Source organism: Myotis brandtii, unplaced genomic scaffold, assembly GCF_000412655.1.
Source record: "Myotis brandtii unplaced genomic scaffold, ASM41265v1 scaffold332, whole genome shotgun sequence".
Lineage (NCBI taxonomy): Eukaryota > Metazoa > Chordata > Mammalia > Chiroptera > Vespertilionidae > Myotis > Myotis brandtii.
In genome coordinates, this window is record NW_005362797.1 from 1,450,008 (window position 1) to 1,470,448 (window position 20,441).

A 20,441-nucleotide genomic window follows, 5' to 3' on the forward strand; every position below is an offset into this window, starting at 1 on the left:
GACCCCAAAGGGGTCGCGACCCACAGGTTGAGAACCGCTGCACTAGAGGCACACGGACCACATCCCCTTGTTCCTAAGCCACTGAAGTGCTACCTTCACAGGAGGGTCTGCTTGTGGCATGGAGCAAAGCCAATGGCTCCTGTCCACCCCATTTTTTAAAAATATTTTTTTTATTGATTTCAGAGATCTTCACAGGAGGGTCTGCTTGTGGCATGGGGCAAAGCCAACAGCTCCTGTCCACCCCATTTTTAAAAAATGTTTTTTTTTAAATTGATTTCAGAGAGGAAGGGAGAGGGAGAGAGACAGGAACATCAATGAAGAGAGAGAATCATTGATCGGCTGCCTCCTACATACCCCCTAATAGGGATTGAGCCTGCAACCCAGGCATGTGCTCCTAACCAGGAATCAAACCGTGACCTCCTGGTTCATAGGTCAATGCTCAACCATTGAGCCACACCAGCCAGGCTGTCCACCCCATTGTCTACCCTTTAAGGGCAATTGCTCTGGACCCAGAGCGGGGCAGAGGTGATATCAGATAACCTGCAACTCCTGACACTCCCGACTCTTGCGTTACTGAGCCAGGGGATGGCAGGAAAGGGACCCTGTGCCTAGAAAGCTGCCTTTGACTGCGCCCACCTATGGGAGCTCCCTGACAGACCAAACTCCCAGAAGTGTGTCCAGACCAGGACTTAATGAAACGTGTGCAGCAGGATGCATTATCTGACTGAGCTCCCAACACCACTGCTTCATGAGGAGCAGGCCAGGCTGAAAGCCTTATAGGTACTTATTGCTTCAGCATCTACCCGCTGAGCTGCAGACCTGTAAAGGCCTCCTGTGGCCCACAGCTGCCACATACACCTTCTCCCGGCTGCGTCAGAGCCCAGGGCCCCACTGAAAGGGTCCCTTCTCTTCTCCTCTTTCCTCCAGGTCTTGGTCGGCACCCTTTGCTCAAACTTCCCCAATTCCCTGGATCCTGACCCACCCCACTGTAAGTGGGCCTTGGAGCCCCCTCGAATGAGTCCTGGAACCACTCGGACTTCAGGGTCTTTATCCCATAACGAGGGACAAGACCAGCTCTTTTCCAAAGTTTCTCTCAGCTGAGAAAATGAATATTCTCTATTTATCTTCTTAAAACTCTGTCCCAGTGCCTTTGACAGAAATAACTCTGCAGGCTCGCCTGTTAAATGAATCTGGAACGGGGAGCGTGCCAGGGAAGTCCCCCAGGGCAGCCTTTCCTCCCTGGCATCCCTGGGGCATCGTGTGGCTTGCAGGCAACATCCTCCCACCACTGGTTTAAAGGCTGAGTCTCCGCTTTCCCGTTTGTAGTTGGTGGGGCAGACCCATGAATCCTAAGGCCTCGTTCAGAGTGAAGAGCCCAGGAATCTGTAAATAGAAATCTCAAGCAAACCAGCCCAGGCCAGGGCAGCAAGAGAGAAGATCAAGGGTTGACCGAACACCCCAAAGCAGGCTCAAACATCAGCTTCCTCTCATTTTGCTCCTGATGCCAGGATGTTGATGATGTCCATACAGGTAAAAGGTATGTCCTCTGCCTTCCACCCAGCCCTGTAGGCATCTAATGGTGACCAGTTATAATCAGGGGAGGCGAAGATCACCCAGTCACAGGATGCTCTCCATGCCACGCCTGGTTGCCAGGATACCTAATTCTTCAAACCAGGGCCTGAGCCCTGAAAATGGCCACACACATACTACCCCTCCGCCAACAGTCCGGACATAGGGCTCTGGCCCTTGTTATCACTTAACAAGGCTTTCCTTGGCTGGCCTTCAGATTGATATGTTTTCCGTTCTTCGTGTTACCTGTCAGTAACTTGTCACTATGTAGATGTCAGCCCCAGAACCGGCCAGGATGTATGGGACGCTGGCTGCCACGTCTCTGTTCGTTCTGCAGGACTCACCATGGCCTGAGCATGACAGTCCCGCAGGTTAAATCTTCATCACTCCCGGCCTGCCTGTCTTAACACTTTCCATTCGCTTTTTTTTTTTTTATCGTTGAGTGTATTCACTCACTACCCGTTTGAAAAAAAAATGTGACACCTCGTGTGTGTATATTATTATACAGTTTAAATGAAAAGAGCTTTTAAAAGACACAAAGGGTATTTCTGTGAGTCGTCACTCAAGCATGGGTGGCTGGGGACTGCGTAGCTTCCAGAATAGTTCAGATTCCAGAGGAGGACACTATTCCCCTGCCTCCGCCTCGTCTAAATATCTCCGCTCACTGAATCTACTTCACACTCGGGAGAGGATCATCTCGTTGGAGTAGTTTCAGAGAATAAGAAGGAGCCACACACATCTTACAAAGCCCCTACAGGAAGCTCATTCCTCACCTCCTATTACCTAGTGTCTAAGATCCAGTACCCTTCATTCATACTAGTGTATAAATGACTGATACCAGGGTCACTTCCTAAGGCAGACTGGAGAGAAAGAGGGGGTCCCTGAGCCCCAGGAGATGTAGAGGTATATTGTCAAGGTGTGTTCTAAGAGGCAGGGAGGACAAAAGACAGAAAGAACAGGCTGTGACACCCAGAAAACGAGCCCACGGCCCTGTACTCCCGAGAGGATCCTACCTCTTCCCAGTCTGGTTTTAAAAAGAGGAGCATGTCATTATCCAAGGAAGGGTCATCTGTCCACTCTTGGCTTACCAGGTGCCTGAGCGGAGCTGGGGAAAGGCTCCCTGGCCACGCTCACCTCCATCTCCCCAGCGTTCCTGGGGGAGGGCAGGAAGGAACACAGCTGAGACCATCGGCTCCGTCACGGGGCAGCACTAATGCGGACACAGGAGGTGCCAGCTCACTGCCCCAGCCAGGTGTCCAGGCTGGCCAGGCCATCTGGGGTGGGAAGTGTGTGCTCTGGAGCCTGCTGGGGAAGCCGTTTTGAAGGAGAACTTAGCTTAAAAATCAGCCAGCTTCAAGAAGTTTCCTCAGCCCTGGTCCCCATGACAATATGGGGCCTCAGAACTTGGCTCTTTCCCTCATGCAGCTCGGGGAAGACCGATGCGTCCATATCCAACAGCCTGTGGGCCGGGGTCCAGGAAACAAGTCAGCGCCAACAGGAAACGCTGGGGAAAATGCTGGGAAGGGACTAGACTACAGTTTCAGGTTTCCAAAACTCTGGCATGGAAACTTTTTTTATTTTTTAAATATATTTTTATTGATTTCAGAGAGAAAGGGAGTGGGAGGGATAGATAGGAACATCAATGATGAGAGAGAATCATGGATCGGCTGCCTCCTGCATACCCCACACTGGGGATCGAGCCTGCAACCCAGACCGGGAATCGAACCGTGACCTCCTGGTAAATAAGTCAATGCTTAACCAGTGACCCAACAATTCTCCTTCTAGGCACTCACTGCCCAGAAATACACAACTGTGCAAAAAAACATACATGCATGAGGATTATTGCAGCATCATTTATAACAGTGGAAACCTGGAAAGAACGCCATGTCTATCCAAAAGGGATCGGTTAGCTAAATCCTGGTTCATCCATGTAATGGAAATTGGCAGCTTTTAAAAGAAAAAGGTAGAATGAGGCACTGGAGGAAAAAGGTGGTCAGAGAGAGGAGCATGCTTCGGAACACATGTCAAGTCTATTGTCTGCAGAATAGTATCAGATATGTTAATACATGTACACAAAGTCTTTGACGGGTGGGTCATTAGGGACTTGAAACTTTCCATGATTAAGCACTTCTGAATTGGTTAGGATTTTAATGTCTTATTTTTCACACTCAACAATAACTTGCAATCATAAAAGGGGAAAAAATGAATTCCTCCAGCTTCAGGCTGTTAAACCGTCCTTGCCCCATATCGTGTCCTGGCGGGGGAGTGAGGGCTGTGCTTGTATGTTGGAGAGAACACTGGCCGTGGGCTATGTATTTAATCCCAGCAACTCCACTGGATAAGGGGCTCCGAACTCCAGCTCCTCCAACACCTTCCCACTACAGACATTTTGTACTTGAGAAGTGGCCGGGGTGATGGACGGACGGCAGGACTGTGACTCGGGAGGGTCCGCTTGGCAAGTTTCCTTCCCGTGTTCCAGTTTTCTCATCAGCAAGACTCAGGGCTCGCAGGGCTCATCTGATATTCTCCCATCGGAGGACCTGCACTTCCCTGACCACACCCTCACGGAAGGGGTGCCCAGGCGGCCTTTGCTGAGGTGCTGGAGGACAGAGGCGGGGCCTGGAGTCAGGAAACCGTGGGGAAAGGACCAATTGAGACAAGTCTCCCCCTCCCCCGTGTCAGCAGCTTTGGTGCAGTGTGAGCCCAGGGAAGAGGGCAGAAGGGTTTTAATGCAGGAAAAACACAAGCACATCTTTGAGGTTCTCAACTGGAGAACTGAATGCTTAGAGATGGTTTGGGTTGTAAAAAAACAAGGAGAAAGAAGGCAGATGCTACCAGCATTTCGTGGGTGGGGCACAGGTGCTAACGTTGCCACAAGGGGGCCAGGTCCACACCAGTTCCATCTGCGCGGCCCACGGAGTAACACTACAGGGCCCTGGCAAGACTAGCAGCCATCAGCTTCCTTACCTGACAAAGGGCTGGGCAGGGGCTGGGTGCTGGGCGGGTGGGAAGGAAAGCAAGGAGGCAAAATTGCAAACTGCCTAACCCCGAAATGCCCATTCTGGATCTTCCATGATAATTATCGTACTTTCCCTTTAACAAACACTGATCAATAATTAAACCTCATTAAAGGCCCCACATCGCTAACGTTACTGATCAAGTCCTAACCACAAAAGGGGCTTTGGACCCTGCAGACTCAAGGCCTTCATATGATGTCCTGGGCCCTGTTCTCCCACTTGCCTAGTTTGAGTGGGGGTCCCAGGCCCTGACAGGCCACAGTTGTCTGGTGTGAACTCCCAGAAACAGAGACCCATCTACCGTATCCCACACGGAACCCCCGGCACTGGGAACAATGGCTGGCACATAGCAGGTGTCAGTAAATATCTTTATGAATGAATCAGGTAGCATAAAGGGCATAATCTACGTAAGCAGTCAGAGCTGGGTTAACTGTAAGTTGTGTGGCCCTGGGCAGGTCACTTAACCTCTGAGCCTTTGGTTCTTTATCCGAGAAGCAGAATCACAACAACCCCTTTCCAGGGCTCCGGGGAAGACGGGACCAACGTGTGGAAGATGGAGGATGAGCTGCCCAGTCCACAGCAGGTTCTCAGAAAACGGGGACTAGTACACCTGAAACCAGTACAAAATAAAATTGAAAGAAAAAAAATAGGAGCTAATATTGTATCACCTTTATTAATAACTCCAACTCACACCGCAGCCCAGGCATCTCCTGAAATCACAAGTATCACATAAAAGTTACACAATTCGGTCAACTTGCCCTTTGGGAGCTACTAGTTAATAACCAACACAGCAACAGCTCTTCTGCAAACACAATGCTCCTCCTGTCTCCTGCAAAGCAGCTTACTCAGAACACTTCCAGGTCTTCCACAGTCTTCAGAACCTTCATGAAGCGCCCAGAAAGGTGCGTGCGGCAGAGGCCACGCAGATCAGCAAGGAGAACCAGCAGGTCAGTGGGCAGGTCTGTGGGCAGTTCTAGTTCAGCCGAGGCCCAAACTGTTGAGGTTTCATTCTGATCTGGCATCCTGATACCTGAGCCTGTTCGTGTAGGAAAATCCAGTGCAGCAAGTGTAGAATCAGGAGCCAGGTACCCAGGTTCAAATCCTGGCTCCGCCACTCTTAACTGTATGACCTTGGGCAAGTTATTAACCACTTGAAACCTCAGTTTTCTCATCTGAAAAATGGGGAACAACAACAGTGCCTACAAGGAGGAAGGGGTAAAGGAGGCAGAAGATTGTATTTTTCTTGGCTTTGTGGAAAATCATGGAAATCAATCAGCCCATCAGCAGAAAACACTCCCAGAAGCAATCCCTTCCAGGGAGACTATCTCTCCTGTGTCTCTCATTTATGTTAATTCTACAATCATCCTGAGTCCTCTCTGAGGTGTGGGGGAAAGAATTTGCTGGTGAAGCAGTGGCTGCCTCTACAGGAACATAGGCAGAGTGATTGACACATTGAGGTCTTCAATAGATACCTGTTGAATAACCGACTGATTCCTAAGTCGAAAGATTCTGAGTCCATCACACCCATTGGACCCAACTAAGTGCAAACCAAGGCAAGTGAAGTTCTAAGGATTTCTGAAACCAGGGCCTTGAATCTATATTAATAGAAATCTCTGTTATGACTACCTTTGTTTTTTTTTGTTTGTTTGTTTTTTCAGTTGGGACACTTCCCAACTGAAGAGTCTGGGCATTTAACTATGATTAGGTAACCCAGAGAAGGTATGAACCATTTATCCAGCTAGCAAATATATAGTGAGATCTCTTAGGTATAAGAATAAACAAGTCCATTGACCGCCATGAGGGCCAGAGCTCATTTGTCATGCTCACAGCCAGGCCTTCAAGGCCTAGAGTGCCCAGAATATAGTAAGTGCTCAGTAAAAGCATGTTGAATAAAAGCATGCACAAACAAATGAATGGAGACATGGAGGGAATATTTAAAAGGTGGAGATGGTTGTTGCAGAGTCCAGACCTGGACCAAAATTTTCTGAAGCCCCATTTCGGTGGCCTTCACTACTTCTCCAAACAGCTTTTAGAAGAAGTGGGAGGTGGCGAATACAAAGAACCCTGGGCGAGAAAGATGTGCAGAAATAAGAAGTGGATGCAGGTGAGTTCGTAAGAAAATGGGACAGTCATTTCAGGACATCTGTCTTGTCTGCACGAGCATCACTCTTGATGTCAGAGTGCCTAGGAGATTTGGAGGAAGGGGGTGGCATGGTGAAACAGCAGGTCAGGTGACAATGGCTCCTACTGCTTCTGCAACCCGGGCTCTCACGGCTTCTTCCCTTTAAGAAATGTCCATCATTCCCCGGCCAGTGCAGCTCTGTGCTTGAGCATCAACACAGGAACCAAGAGGTCACTGGTTGGATTCCCGGTCAGGGCACGTGCCTGGGTTGCCGGCTCGATCCCCAGTGGGGGATGTGCAGAAGGCAGCCAATTGATGGTGTTCCTCTCTCACTGATGTTTCCATCCCTTTCCCTTCCTCTCTCTCTAAAAAATCAATAAAAACCTATTTTAAAAAAATGTCCATCATTTCCTATGTCCCTTACCATGTGCATCTTTTCCCTTTGCTCTGTGGGCCTTGCAGACTCAGCTCTACTTGTCCCTATATTAGAAACACACAAGGTGCATTTTTGGAGACAGCCACTTGGGCTCTGTTGAGGGACTTCCTTTCCTCCTGGGATCAGTGTACTGCTCTCCCCAAAACTCAGTATGCAGGTCAACCACGCACACCAACGGCCTCTCTGATGCCCTTTTCCAAAGTGTTTTCCCATGCACTTCTCAGAAAATTACCCTATTTTTTCTGTACTCAGCAGGGAGATACAACATAACTGAGAGCTTGGCTATTATGCTCGTGAATAATTTGAGGTTCAAGTGCAGCCTTGGCATGCCTGAAAGCAAATAATTACCAAAAAGTTTTCCAGTTGCCCCCCACAATCTGCCTGCTACTTAGTCTCGAGGGGGGGAACCCCTTCACGGGCTCTGAGCCTCAGAGCACAGAGCCATCCAGACCCCCTCTGGCTCCCAGTCAACAAGCACAGCAACAAGTTTTGGCCGATGCAGCCCTGGAGGAGATAAAGTTCTTAACTGGAGATTAGCCACGCTCATGCCAGCCCCCTCACAGCCAAGAGTCAAAGTCGGTATTTGCCGAGTGGAAAAGGACAAAAGGAAACCAATTCCGTCTGCAAGCTCTCCAAACAGGCCGGAAAAAGTGATGATTCTCTCTCTACCTCTTAGCCCATCCGTCTCCTCTCATAAGAAGGCTAAGGGAATAGGTGCTGACTTGGAGGGAATCTCAACATTTTGGTCCCTGAATCACAAACTCTCTGTATAGAGTTGTGCACGATGTGTCCTTTACAAAAGCAATAAAGCCATTTTTTTAAAAAACCTATGGTCACTTACAGAGACAGTGACGCCGTGGCCACTTTAGATCAGCAAAGGCTTGGGAAACCTTAGAAAGGGGACTAACTCCTAAAAGGTCGCACTATTTCTTAACAATTACTGAGGAGCTGCATTAAAAAACAAAACAAAAAAAAGCGTTCTTTTAACAAGAGCGAATTGAAATCTGCACCCAAACCATTGGCCTTTGGTGGACGACAGCATATTCATTTTGGAAGACATCTTAGGATTCTCTGGTGTGTAGCCGTCAATTTACAGATATGGAAAGGGGGGAGGGGGCGCGGAGTCCAGCAAGGTTAAATGGCTTGACCTAGAACTCGCAGTGGTCGGGCTGTGCGGAGCTTGGACCACGAGTCACCCCGTCCTGTACACCACACCGTCCTGCCAGGCAGCAGCGGCCAGCTGGACCACGAGTCACCCTGTCCTCATGCCTCTCGCACCTGCTACGCCCGCGCTGTACACCACACCGTCCTGCCAGGCAGCAGCGGCCAGGGAGTGCTTTTGCTGATGGAAGTCACTTCTCACTCAAGCTCCTTATCAGGGCAGAGTGGAAGGTCCTGTGCCAGAGGGCAGCAGCAGCACGCCCTCCTCACTCATGTCACACGGCTCTCGCTGCCACGCCTGTCCCCGCAAGTGCCGGCTGGATTTGGAAGGCGGGTCCATCACCTGCATCGTGAAACCCAGAGCCCTTGCTAGGAAGGTAAATGCCCGCATAGTGTCAGATTCCTACTCAGGGCTGCACTCCACCACCTGTGGCTGAGGGAACTGTGTGATGAGCAAGGGAGGCACATGTGTGCATGGGATGACATCCGGCTCAAGGACGGTCAGCCCGACAGCTGGAGGGGAAGACGCTGTAAACTCCGCGCCAGCTGCTAAGGAACACAGAGACCACCGGGCAGCCCGGTCCCAGCTGAAATTCTCCCGAGAGCCCATGCACACTTATCCGGGATCCACGACTCACCTTCCTTTCCTGGGCAACCAAACTACTTCCCGATGGGGTAATGGGGGGAGGGAGGGGGCTTCTTTTTCTTGCATTTTGCTTGAAAAGACAGGGACATCCTCCTTACATCGTTTTGCTCAGCGTTCCAGTACAGCCCTGCAGGCCATCTAACAGGCTGCCGCCCGAAATGACACATTCAAAAGGTCAGCTAAATGCCAAGTGCTTCGATTAAACGGGAACACTCCTTTTTTTGGTGGATGTAGTCATTGTCTATAGAGGATTTGTGTAATCTGCGTGGATCCAGTAGTTGACAGGTGTCTCTCTCCCTCCTCAGAAACATCTACCTGGCATCCGACACCTAGTTTCCTTGTGTACAACACATGGCAATGATATGCACACACGGGCGCTGCGCCGGGGAACACTGGTGTGTAGGAGTGCATGGTGAACCCACGCTCGGCCTGGAGGAGGGACCTTGTCAGGCTGCATCCAGGCGTCCCTCCCAGATCAGATCTGTACACAGTAGGCATTGCCTTTATTGCTCAAACGGACGGATCAGCGAGAACATATATTCAGTAGTTTTCAGGCGATCGCAGTCATGCTCTGAGTCCCTAACTTGGCTAGGTATTGAGGAATCTGCAAAGAAGCACCGCGTCCCGGACCCCCAGCCTGGCACTCAGCCCCTTGCATGCTAAACCTGCTCACCTGTCCTGGCCAACCCCACCCCCCTCTCTCCTTGACATTTCCAGGATGGGCCCGCTTTCCTCACACCCAGACCACTCACCAGGCTGCCCCAACACCGCTCCTGCACAGCTTTCTCGGACCACACCAAGCCCCCATCACCCTCTGCCTGCATCTCAAGTACCCGACACACACTGATATGTAGTAAGTGTTCATTTGATGTTTATTAAATAAATAAATCAGACATTTCTGAAACACTGAGCAAATATGTTTACAAGAGCTGAAAATGTACGCGTTAAAAATGTACCACACACACAGACACAAATCCTCTATATACAACGAATACGTATAAACACTATTGAAGCCCTAGCCGGTTTGGCTCAGTGGATAGAGCGTCGGCCTGGGCTTCATTCCCGTAGGGAGCAAGTACCTGGGTTGCAGGCTCCTCTCCCACCTGGGCCCTGGTCAGGGCTCCTGCAGGAGGCAACCAATCGATGTGTTTCTCTCATATCGATATTTCTGTCTGTCTTTCCCTCTCTCTTCCACTCTCCCTAAAAAAATCAATGGAAGAATATCCTCAGGTGAGGATTAAAAATAAATAAGTAAATTAAACAAACAAACAAATAACTATTGAAGTCTTCTAATAAGGTCTGGTGTCTAGTTAACAGTATTGCACCGATGCCAATGTCCTGGTAAGGTATCATTGCGGGGGAAGCTGGAGGAAGAACGAGTGGGGTCTTATCTACACTCTTTGTTTTTTGTTTGTTTTTGCGATTTCTGAGTGTATGATTATTTCAAAATAAAGAGTCGCCAACAAATACACCGCACACAAAAGGCACCAAATCAGTAGCTGAGGAGGGACCAGGGACATCCCAGTTCCCCCTGCAGGGCCCCATCATGTGGGCACACCTGCCACCCTCCCAGGTGAGGAACACGTCCCACCCTTTCTCTCCTGCTCCCTCCTTTCCCTCAGGTCTCGGCTGAAATTTCCTTCTTTCCGAGGCATCTCCCCAGACACCAGCACCCCAAGCCCTTCCCCACACAGCTTATCTACTTCCTGCAGGAGGCCATGAGAATGGTGCGTTGCCCCACTGTTGCCCCGGGGCCAGGCCATCTCCTGGCCCACAATACTTAAGGAATAGCTTGTGAATGAATAATAAATATATTAATGACAAAAGTGTATCAGAAACAGATGCTGAGAGTGGTATTGTTGGCCTTAAAGCCTTACTAATTAAAGATAACAATAAAAACCAAACCCTTTACAAAACACAGCCCTTTCACCAGGATTCACAGGAAAGGACTTGGGAGCACACTCTTGATGTCTGGAGTCAGTGCCGGGAGAAAGCAGATGCCCGAGGGCCAGTGCCACCAGCATAGGCCTCCAGCCAGGGCTGCTGCAGAGAAGGAGAGACAGGCCCTGCCCACAGGGGTCTCTGCTCTGGATCATCAGCCTTCTGTCTAGTGAGATAACCCTGTCAACATCAAAGTTTCCATTCACGAACGCTTCCTGACACATCAGGGAGCTTGGGGCCTGCGCCTCCATACTTCTGAGTTCTCGCTGGCTGGAGGAATGCCAGGGGCTACTTAACTTGGGGAAGCAGCGACTCTTGGCCCTTCCAGGCAAACCTCTCCACTGCAGGTGGGCCACTTTGGTGAGCTCTCCTGATCATGCAGACAGTTCCTCCTTTTCTCCCTTACGGGGACCCCAATACTGGAAAAAGCATCCAAGGTAGAATGCATTAGACTGGGATGTTAAGGAATATGGCTAATGCTGCCAAAAGCTATCTCAAGGTCCTGGCCAGCGCGGTCCACCACCTGTGAACCAGGAGGTCACGGTTCGATTCCCGGTCAGGGCTCGTGCCCAGGTTTCAGGCTCGATCCCCAGCAGGGGGTGTGCATGAGGCAGCCAATCAACCATTCTCTGTCATCACTAATGTTTCTATCTGTCTCTCCCTTCCTCTCTCTGAAATCAATAAAAACATTTTTAAATGCCATCTCACGAGGCACCCTTGCTCCAGGGCCAGAAGAAGTGGGGGCTCCCCTGATGGTTTGCCGGTGGACCCTGTAGTGAAGATGAAACAGATCCCAGTCTTCTCCAGGTTCCATCAGCGGAGAGGACATGGGGCCACCAACACATGAGGAAGTGCCATGGATGGGAGGCACAGAGATGCCTCTGTCTTCCTCCTGCTTCCCAGCCTGCCCCTCGCCCCAGACCTGGGTGTTCCTGCACTACCTGCAGCTGAGAGGCAGCTCAGGTGTCTATTCACACAGCCTTCCTCAGAACTCTGGCCCAGAGGTGCCATCCTCCCCGCCGAAAAGGAAGCAATCCTGGCGTCATAAACACAGGGCCAGAGTGTCTAGCACAAACTTATGCGTGATCCCTCTTCCCAGAAACCTTCGCTGAGAAAGCTCCCGTAACAGTCTCCGAAGTGGCTCCACCCTCTGGCTCAACTCTTCAGCAGCACCTGGCAGGAAGTTTTCAGAGGCCCACACAAGCTGGGTTCACACCACTGGCCACATGCAAAGGGGTTCCCCGGGCCTCACAGATCCAAGTGTTCCCAGGAATGTGAAGAGGGATCCGACACCTCCAACCCAAGTCCAGTCGTTCATCACCTCAGGGACTGCGAGGCCACTTCCGTCCCCTCTGGCAGATGAAGGCTGGCTGGTTGGTGCCCTCACCTGGGGAATTTTTCCCATTGAAATCTCTGGAGCTGCCCACATGCCGTAGGCTTAGGAAGTCATGCTGGGTCGTATCGGAAAGAAATGCTTATTCTAGGTTTTAGGTTTTCGTGTTCTTTTTACAAGGCTGATTATTCGGGGAGGACACTGGGGTGGTCCCCATTGCATTAACTTTATTTCTTTTTATAAACTATGTGCCCCCCACCACCACCACCACACACAGAGTTTCTACCAACTGCCTCCAAATGAGTCCCAGTGTGAACACGGCTGAGCACAGGTGCAGGGAGAAGTCAGCCACAAACGCCCGGCCCGTCTCTCCAGGAGCCCCTGGTGCTCCAGCCTCCAGGGGCTCCCCAGTGCCTCTGGTCCACCACTTCCCCTTATTTTCCCTCCTTCTCATCTCTTTTCCTCTCACGCCTGCCCCTTCCTAAATCACAACTCAGCCACCGAGGCACACAAGGTACTCTGCTTAAAGCCAACTGAGATGGAAGTACATTCACTGCCCCTCACGCCTGCCACATCGGGGCAGCTATTTTGCTACCAAATATGACTTTGCCAAACTAAAACAAAAACAACTCCACTTCTCCTCTTTTTCACCTCTCTTCCAATTGACAGCCAGCGTAGGGGACACCTGTTTTGTATCACTTGCTAGTACCCCCTGACTGTGCAGACAACTGTTTTGCCCACAAGCACGAACCCTGCCCGTGTTGGAAAGGTTCTTGGAGTCCTAACTAAGAGCCATTTCCAGGCACAGCGAGATGTGGCTCAGTGAGATGAATCAAGACCTTGCCCACCAGGACTCCACAGCCCAGTGAAGGACACACCCATGCAGCAGTTTCTACACAGTGTGGTAAGTGCTGTAATGAAGGTAGGAACCAACTATCATGACAGTTTGCAAGGCACATGGCCTCTGTAGTTAAAGCAAACCCTTTAACATGAGCAAGAAAATTCAGGGGCTTGGGCAGCTGAGCAAGAACCTGGACCAGTCTGAGTTTTTCCCTTCTCTGAGGCTTCCCCAGTTCAATGACTGTTCCAATCACCACTCGGATCCCCTGCATACAGCCTAGTAGGGAGCACAGTGTTTCATGATGGGAAACACAAACACTCCATCCATGCTTTTGTTCCGGCCCTCCGGTCCAGTTTAAGAACCCATTGTGGCCCTCGAGTCAAAAAGTTTGCCCACCCCTGATCTAGAGAATGTGGAGAAAACCAGGAAGGACAATGCTCACTCAGAAAGAGATGGCCACAGCCCCTGGCACCGAGCATGTGCTAGTTCTCGCTGCTGGTACCCTGCCACGGGTGGTGCTGACAATCAGGAATTCAGCCTAGGCCGGGACCTGCCCGGGCCCCCTAAGTACAGACACTGCACAACACTGGCCCCTTCTCTCCATGGCTCTTACCTTCCCAGACTCAGACACAACCCTCTGCTGGGGAAGGAAATGAGTCCTGGCCCAGCAAGACCAGCCAGCCTCTAATAGAGAAGGGTGTGATCCGGGCACTTTACGTACCTGCTCAGGTGTGTTTACTGCCGTCCACCATCACCTGCTCCAGCCCTAAGTGCCTTGTGGGCAGAGAGCGTGGTTTCATTACATGCTACAGAGAGAGACAGGGCTGGGCACATGCTTACAAATAGTCAGGAAATGTCTCATCTGGAAGGGGCTCTCAAAGAGGGTTATATCCCAGCTTTTCATTCAAAAAATGCAATCATTCACTAAATAATTTTGAAATACAGAAAAAACTGTTTAATCTAAATGGTCAATAATCTCACCACCTAAACATATTAGTCCTATGTAAACATTAAAAAAACATAACAACACTGATAGATGCACCCTTGTTGGTTGTGGGGGTTTTTTGTTTTTGTTTTTTTTAAAGAGATAATGTAATGTGCAAAAAGTTGCCTTCCCTCCTATCTGGAACCCTCTGTCCTCCCTACTTTTTTCTTGTGTGTCCTGCCAAAAATAGTTATGAAAATCTGAGCACATAAATGCATATATATATATATATATATATATATACACACACACACACATTATATATGATTTAACTTTTTTACATACATAGGACCCTACTTTCCTGCAACTTTTTTTTTTTTTTTACTTAAGGAGGTGTATGGTCTGCATGCTTGTGTCCCCCCGAAATTCATATGCTGATATCCTACCCCCCAATGTGATGGTATGGGGAGGTGGGGCTGTGGGAGGGAATTAGGTCCTAGGGGCAGAGCCCTCACGCATGGGATTAGTGCCCTTATCAAAGAGATCCCACAGAGCTCCCGGCCCCTTCCTCCATGTGAGGACATGGGAGGTCTATGACCTGCAAGAGATTCCCTCAGTGAGCCCCACTGGCACCTTGCCCTTGGACTTCCAGCCTCCAGAGCTGTGACAAATATATTTCTGCTGCTGCTAAGCCACCCAGCTTGGGGCATTTTGCTATAGCTGCCCAAACGGACTAAGATAGAAGGCAATGAAGTCCCAAAACCAGAATGCTTGCTCTGTACTCCTGCGCCATTACACACAACATTCACCAGTTTCTGCTGCCTCGGTGAGTAGGTCCACAGCAGGCATTTCTAAGGGTGAACTTGTGGAGTCATATAACTTAAAAAAAAATACTTTTATTGATTTCAGAAAGGAAGGGAGAGAGAGATAGAAACATGAATGATGAAAGAGAATCATTGATTGGCTGCCTCCTGCACACCCCACACTGGGGATCGAGCCCACAACCCGAGCAGCATGTGCCCTGACCAGGAATCGAACCAGGACCTCCAGGTTCATAGGTCGATGTTCAACCACTGAGCCACACTGGCCGGGCATATAACTTTTGATAGATACTGCCAATGCCCTCCCAGACGCTCCATCAGTGCACCCTGCCATGTAGACTGAGTGGGGGTGTTTGTCTCACAACCTCTTTCCAGAACTGGATATTCTCAAATTCCTTCAGATTTGCCATGCAGACAAGTGACAAATGGTATCTTCTTGTTTTGATTTGAGCCTTTTTAAAATTATGAGTGAGGTTTAAGTTACAGATGAGAAAAAGAAAGACCTAGTAGCCCCTACCTGGCTAAAAGTCTACCCTGAGCTATTTCTAGAAATGAACCGGGACCAGATATACAATTTAGAACCGCCCGGAGGATGCCCTGACCCCCAGCACAAGGAGAGTCTGATGGCCAGCAGCCAATCTGCTTCCTGCTTCCTGTTCAGGGCACACCTGGGCCAGGGAGGCCCGGGGGAGGTGAGCGCCCCTCGGACCGGTCATCCCGAGGCCTGTTTCCTCTGCCAGACGGGGGAGTCTAGGCCCTGTCCCTGGCCCAGGAAGGCTGCTGCTTGCAGCTAGCAGATAAAGGAAGCATGGCCTCCACACTGCCTGAGGTGCCAGGGTTTTTCCTCCTGCTCACGTCCTCGCAAGCCTCTCTTGTGCCTGAGAGCGAAGTGGTTCGTGTTGTGGCTGGTCCTTCGCATTCCTCTCTCCCTGTGGCACTGGGCTTCTCTGCCCTGGGAAAGAAAGCTGGTCGGAGCAGGGAAGGGATCTCCTTCGATTCCCCTCTGGGGCCCTCCCCAGGCAGGAACAGAGCAGGTGTTCCCCACGTGCCGTGGGGGTGCGGGCACCTGATCTGGGGGGGGGGGGGGCTTGAAACCTGCTACTTGCTGGCCCTGTGGCCTGGGATGCCCTCCTCTAAGCCTGGCTGTCCTCACCTGAAGGGTGGAAATGACACCGACGTCTGCTTTGCCAAGCACACGGGACTGTGTTGGGCAGAGGACACCGTGTGCGTGCCGGGGCTTTGAAACCAAAGCGCCCACAGATGGAGGCTCTCAGGGAGTGTCCAGAGCTGGTGGCCGCTGCTCTGACGGGAAGGCTCAGTGAGGAGCAGTCCCCAGACGGCCCTGCCCCTGCTCCGAGGTCCTCCTGCAGCCTCCACCGCCCACCCGAGCGTGCCAGGGCCACGCTGCTCCTCATGACACAGGCTGCGTCAAGGCTTCATCTCGATTGTGCAAAGATCTCTTTCATAAGCGTCTATTTATAACCAGCCAAACGAGATGTTCAGCAACGAGAACTCCAGGAACTTCATATTCGCTGGCAGGACCGGGGAGCACAGCTCTGCTTACTGGATTTTCTCAGCCAACAAATACTCCTCGCGCCTTAGAATGAAAAAGCAAAGTGGCCATTTCAAGGGGAATCATCCTACAATTGTTACATATTTCTCTACTACGTTCTTTAAAAAAAAAGAGAGTTAAATACAGTTCCATCTTTTTCCTTATCTCTCTGCCACTGTCACAGACATCCGACTAAGTCTGGCATCATAAGAACCTGTTCTGCCACTTACCACACTGAGACTTTAGGCAAATCATTTAACCTCTTTGTACCTACGTTTTGTCACCTACAAAAGTAAAGAGAATCAGAACTAACAAACAAAACAGGGACAGACTCACAGATAGAGAGCAGGCAAGCAGCTCTGGTGGGGCTGGGGCTGGGGGGATTGAGCAAAAAAGAGACTGGAACTCACAGACATGGACCACAGTGTGCTGACTGTGTGGACGTGGGGCGTGGATGGAGGTGGAAGAGGATATGAGGAGATGGAAAAGATAAAATAAAACAAAGGGGGGAAAATAATTTTTTTTAAAAAAAGCAAAGAGAATCAGAAAACCAAGTTTATCAGGAGTGTGGCTGCTCTGAGAACACCACACCCACAAGGACCTATCTGCTTCAAGGTTAGTGCCTGGATTTGGAGAAAGCCGTCTTGTCCTCTGAGATATTTTTGGCTTCTTCCTAAATCTTGGCTATATGCCAGGTGGCCGAATTTGCTGGCTCCGTGAGGCTCCCTGGTGTGGGCCTTATATAAATCCCTTGCGGGGGCCTTAAAGAACATAATTAAGGGCCCAGTGGAACTCATTACACCAACCACCCAAGCCCAGACCCAAGGGCTCTGTTCCAAGCTGGGAGCAAGCACCCCGCAGCTGGGCTGAGACTAAAAGCAGAGCAGAGATAATGGAGGTGAAGACAACGGAGCATCCCTGAGCCACCTGGCCAGTGAGGGCAACTTCCCTGCAGCCAGCTGGACACACAGACCAACACCCCAACCAACCGGGCTTTGTCTCTCTAGAAAGAAACCTTCAGGTGCTCACTTAAGAAAATGAAATCTAGCCCGGCTGGCATGGCTCAGTGGTTGAGAGCTGACCTATGAACCAGGAAGTCACGGTTCCATTCCCAGTCAGGACACATGCCCGAGTTGCAGGCTCGATCCCCAGTGTGGGGCATGCAGGAGGCAGCCAATCAATGATTCTCTTTCATGATGTTGCTATTTCTCTCTCTCTCTCCTCTCTATCCTTCTCTCCCTCCCTCCCTCCCTGAAATCAATAAAAAAAATCCTATATGATAAAAAGGTAATATGCAAATTGACCCTAACGGCAGAACAACCAGAATGAATGCTCAACCAGTCACTATAAGGTGCACTGACCACCTCTTGGTCTCTTCCCCTGGCCGACAGGTTCCGATCGCCCAATGGCGAACGGGGAACCAGGGGTGGGTGGCGGGGGATGCGGGCAGTGCCAGGCCAAGGAACTCCATTGCTTATTACAGATGTAAACAGAATTTAAAAATTTTTTTAAATTGATCTTAAAGATAAGAGGGGAGGGAGGGAGAGGGAGAGGGAGGGAGGGGGAGGGGGAAAGATAGGAAGGAAGGGAGGGAGGGAGGGAGAGAGAGAGAGAAAGAGAAGAGAGAGAGAGAAAGTGATGTGAGAGAGAAACGTCAACTGGTTGCCTCCCGCATGAGCCCTAACGAAGAAGGAACCTGCAACCTGAGTATGTGCCCTGATCAGGAATCAAACCCGCCACCTTTTGGTGTACAGGATGATGCTCCAAACAGCCAGAGCCAGACACAATTTTTAATTACAAGAAACCAAATTCCTTTCCAAAAGGTAAATTTTAAAACGATGCTCTTGAACAGCCCCCACAACCCCCAGTTCCTGTCTTGAGCCCAGTGAACCCGTTTCCAGGTAAGGGCCTGACATTAACACCTGCTCCAAATATGCATCCACTGGTGGAGGAGGAGGCATTCATTTTAATAAACTCCAATTTCTGACGTGGAAGATTTCCTCACAGACACTCCTGGTCAACACAGGCTCATCCTCCAGATGTCAGGCTGGTCTGCTCCAATGGGAGTCCTTTGTTGCCTTTATTTTCCCTGTTGAATCCAGAGTTTTAAAGTGCAGTGGCTTGAACATCACTATGGGCTGACGCCAGGTCAGGCTCAACCCCATTTGTTATGCCTCCAGAGGCATATTTCAATGCATCGTTTTATTTACCATATATAATGTGAATGAGGACAAGAAGGCACTCTCCTACACTAAAAAAACCCACAAATTAAGTTCTTCTGTAGCAAGATGTATCAGAATGGATGTCATCCACAGTTGCAATGCGATCTAGGAACATTGCTAAGCTGTGACCGATAAAATCTGCCTTTTTCTTTTCTTTTAAATATGTTTTTATTGATTTTTAGAGAAAGAGGAAGGGAGAGGAACAGAGAGACAGAAACACCGATGAGAGAGAAACATCATCGATGGGCTGCCTCCTGCATCCCCCCACTGGGGATCGAGCCCGAAACCCGGGCATCTGCCCCAACTGGGAAATCAAACCAGCGACTTCTTGGTTCATGGGTCGATGAGCCACACCAGCCAGGCTAAATCCTCCCATTTCTAAAGAACAGACACAGACACAGACTGGGTTTCCATGAAGCCACTGATGCAGCCCTCCTGGGTCAGATGTATTGTTTTAGCCATCATTATCTTTTAATTCACACATTAGTTTCAACCTAGTCATTTTAGTGACCCGAATAACTAGACCAAGATTGAGTTTCTTAGGTTGTTAAAGTGACTAGATCAGAGTTCCTGCTGATGAATCAACAAAATGTTTGGAAATAAATATGAGGGGAAATGGACAGCCAACCAATTGGATGTCAAGGCCACAGCACCTGCCTGCCACCCAGATCCTCGACCCAAGCCTTACAATTTATACCTAAATTCTCGCTTCCCCAGGTGTCCAGGGCCAGTCTCTAAGTACTTGGAGATGTGTGTCACAGAACCACTTGAATGTAATCGTCAATTAAATTATTAATGAGAGAACTATACAAATAAAAGCATCATGCTCTTTTATGTGGTAATAATTATTATAATAAGCAATGCAAATTGAATAATAAGAATTATCGGGACAGTTCAGTGATAAGCTAACAATTTCCGGCAATCAGACCAAACATCCCTGCTGAAGCTGTTTAATAAAGTAAATAGCAGCTTGTTTACACTTTTGTTGAGTTCAGCACACATACATCCAGAGGCTATTTATGTGTCCTGGGTAGAAGAGCTAAAAAAAGAAGTGGAAAATGGGCAAAGGACCTGAATAGACACTTCTCCAAAAAGGACATGCAGATGGCCAATAGACAAATGAAAAGATGTTCAATGTCACTAATCACCAGAGAGATGCAAATTAAAACTGCAATGAGGTATCACCTCACATCTGCCAGAATGGCTACCACCAATAAATCAACAAACAGCAAGCCCTGGTGAGAATGTGGATGGAGAAAAGGGAACCCTAGTACACAACCGGTGGGAACTGATGGAGCCATTACGGAAAACAGCATGGAGTTTTCCCAGAAAATTAAATGTGGAACTGTCTTTTGTCCCAGCAATCCCACTTCTGGGAATATATATCCTAAGAATCCCAAAACACCAAACAGGAAGAATGTATGCACCCTACGTTCATAGCAGTGTTATTTACAATAGTCAAGATTTGGAAACAGCCCAAGTGCCCCTCTGTAGATGAGTGGATAAAAAAACCCGTGGTACATTTACTCAACAGAATACTACGTGGCTGTAAAAAAGAAGGAACTCTTACCCTTTGATATAGCATGGATGGACCTGGAGAGCATTACACTAAGTGAAATAAGCCAGTCAGAGAAAGACAAATATCACATGATCTCACTAATATGTGAAATCTAAAGAACAAAATAAACTGACAAACAAAACAGAACCAGAGGCATGGAACAGACTGACAGATCTTAGAAGGGCAGGGGGACTGGATGAAAGAAGATGAGGAGATTAGCCAAGGAAAATATACACATAGCCCGTGAACAGACAACAGTGTGGTGAAAGCCATGGGTGGGGGTGGCAGGTGGCAGGG

The 20,441-nt window shown here is 49.5% G+C and overlaps 1 protein-coding gene across 5 annotated transcripts in view; it reads right to left on the minus strand.

Moving 5' to 3' along the window:
* FOXN3 (forkhead box N3) overlaps positions 1 to 20,441 on the minus strand; it is a 377,361-nt gene that overhangs the window by 258,185 nt on the left and 98,735 nt on the right. The gene's annotated exons all lie outside the window — the stretch shown is intronic.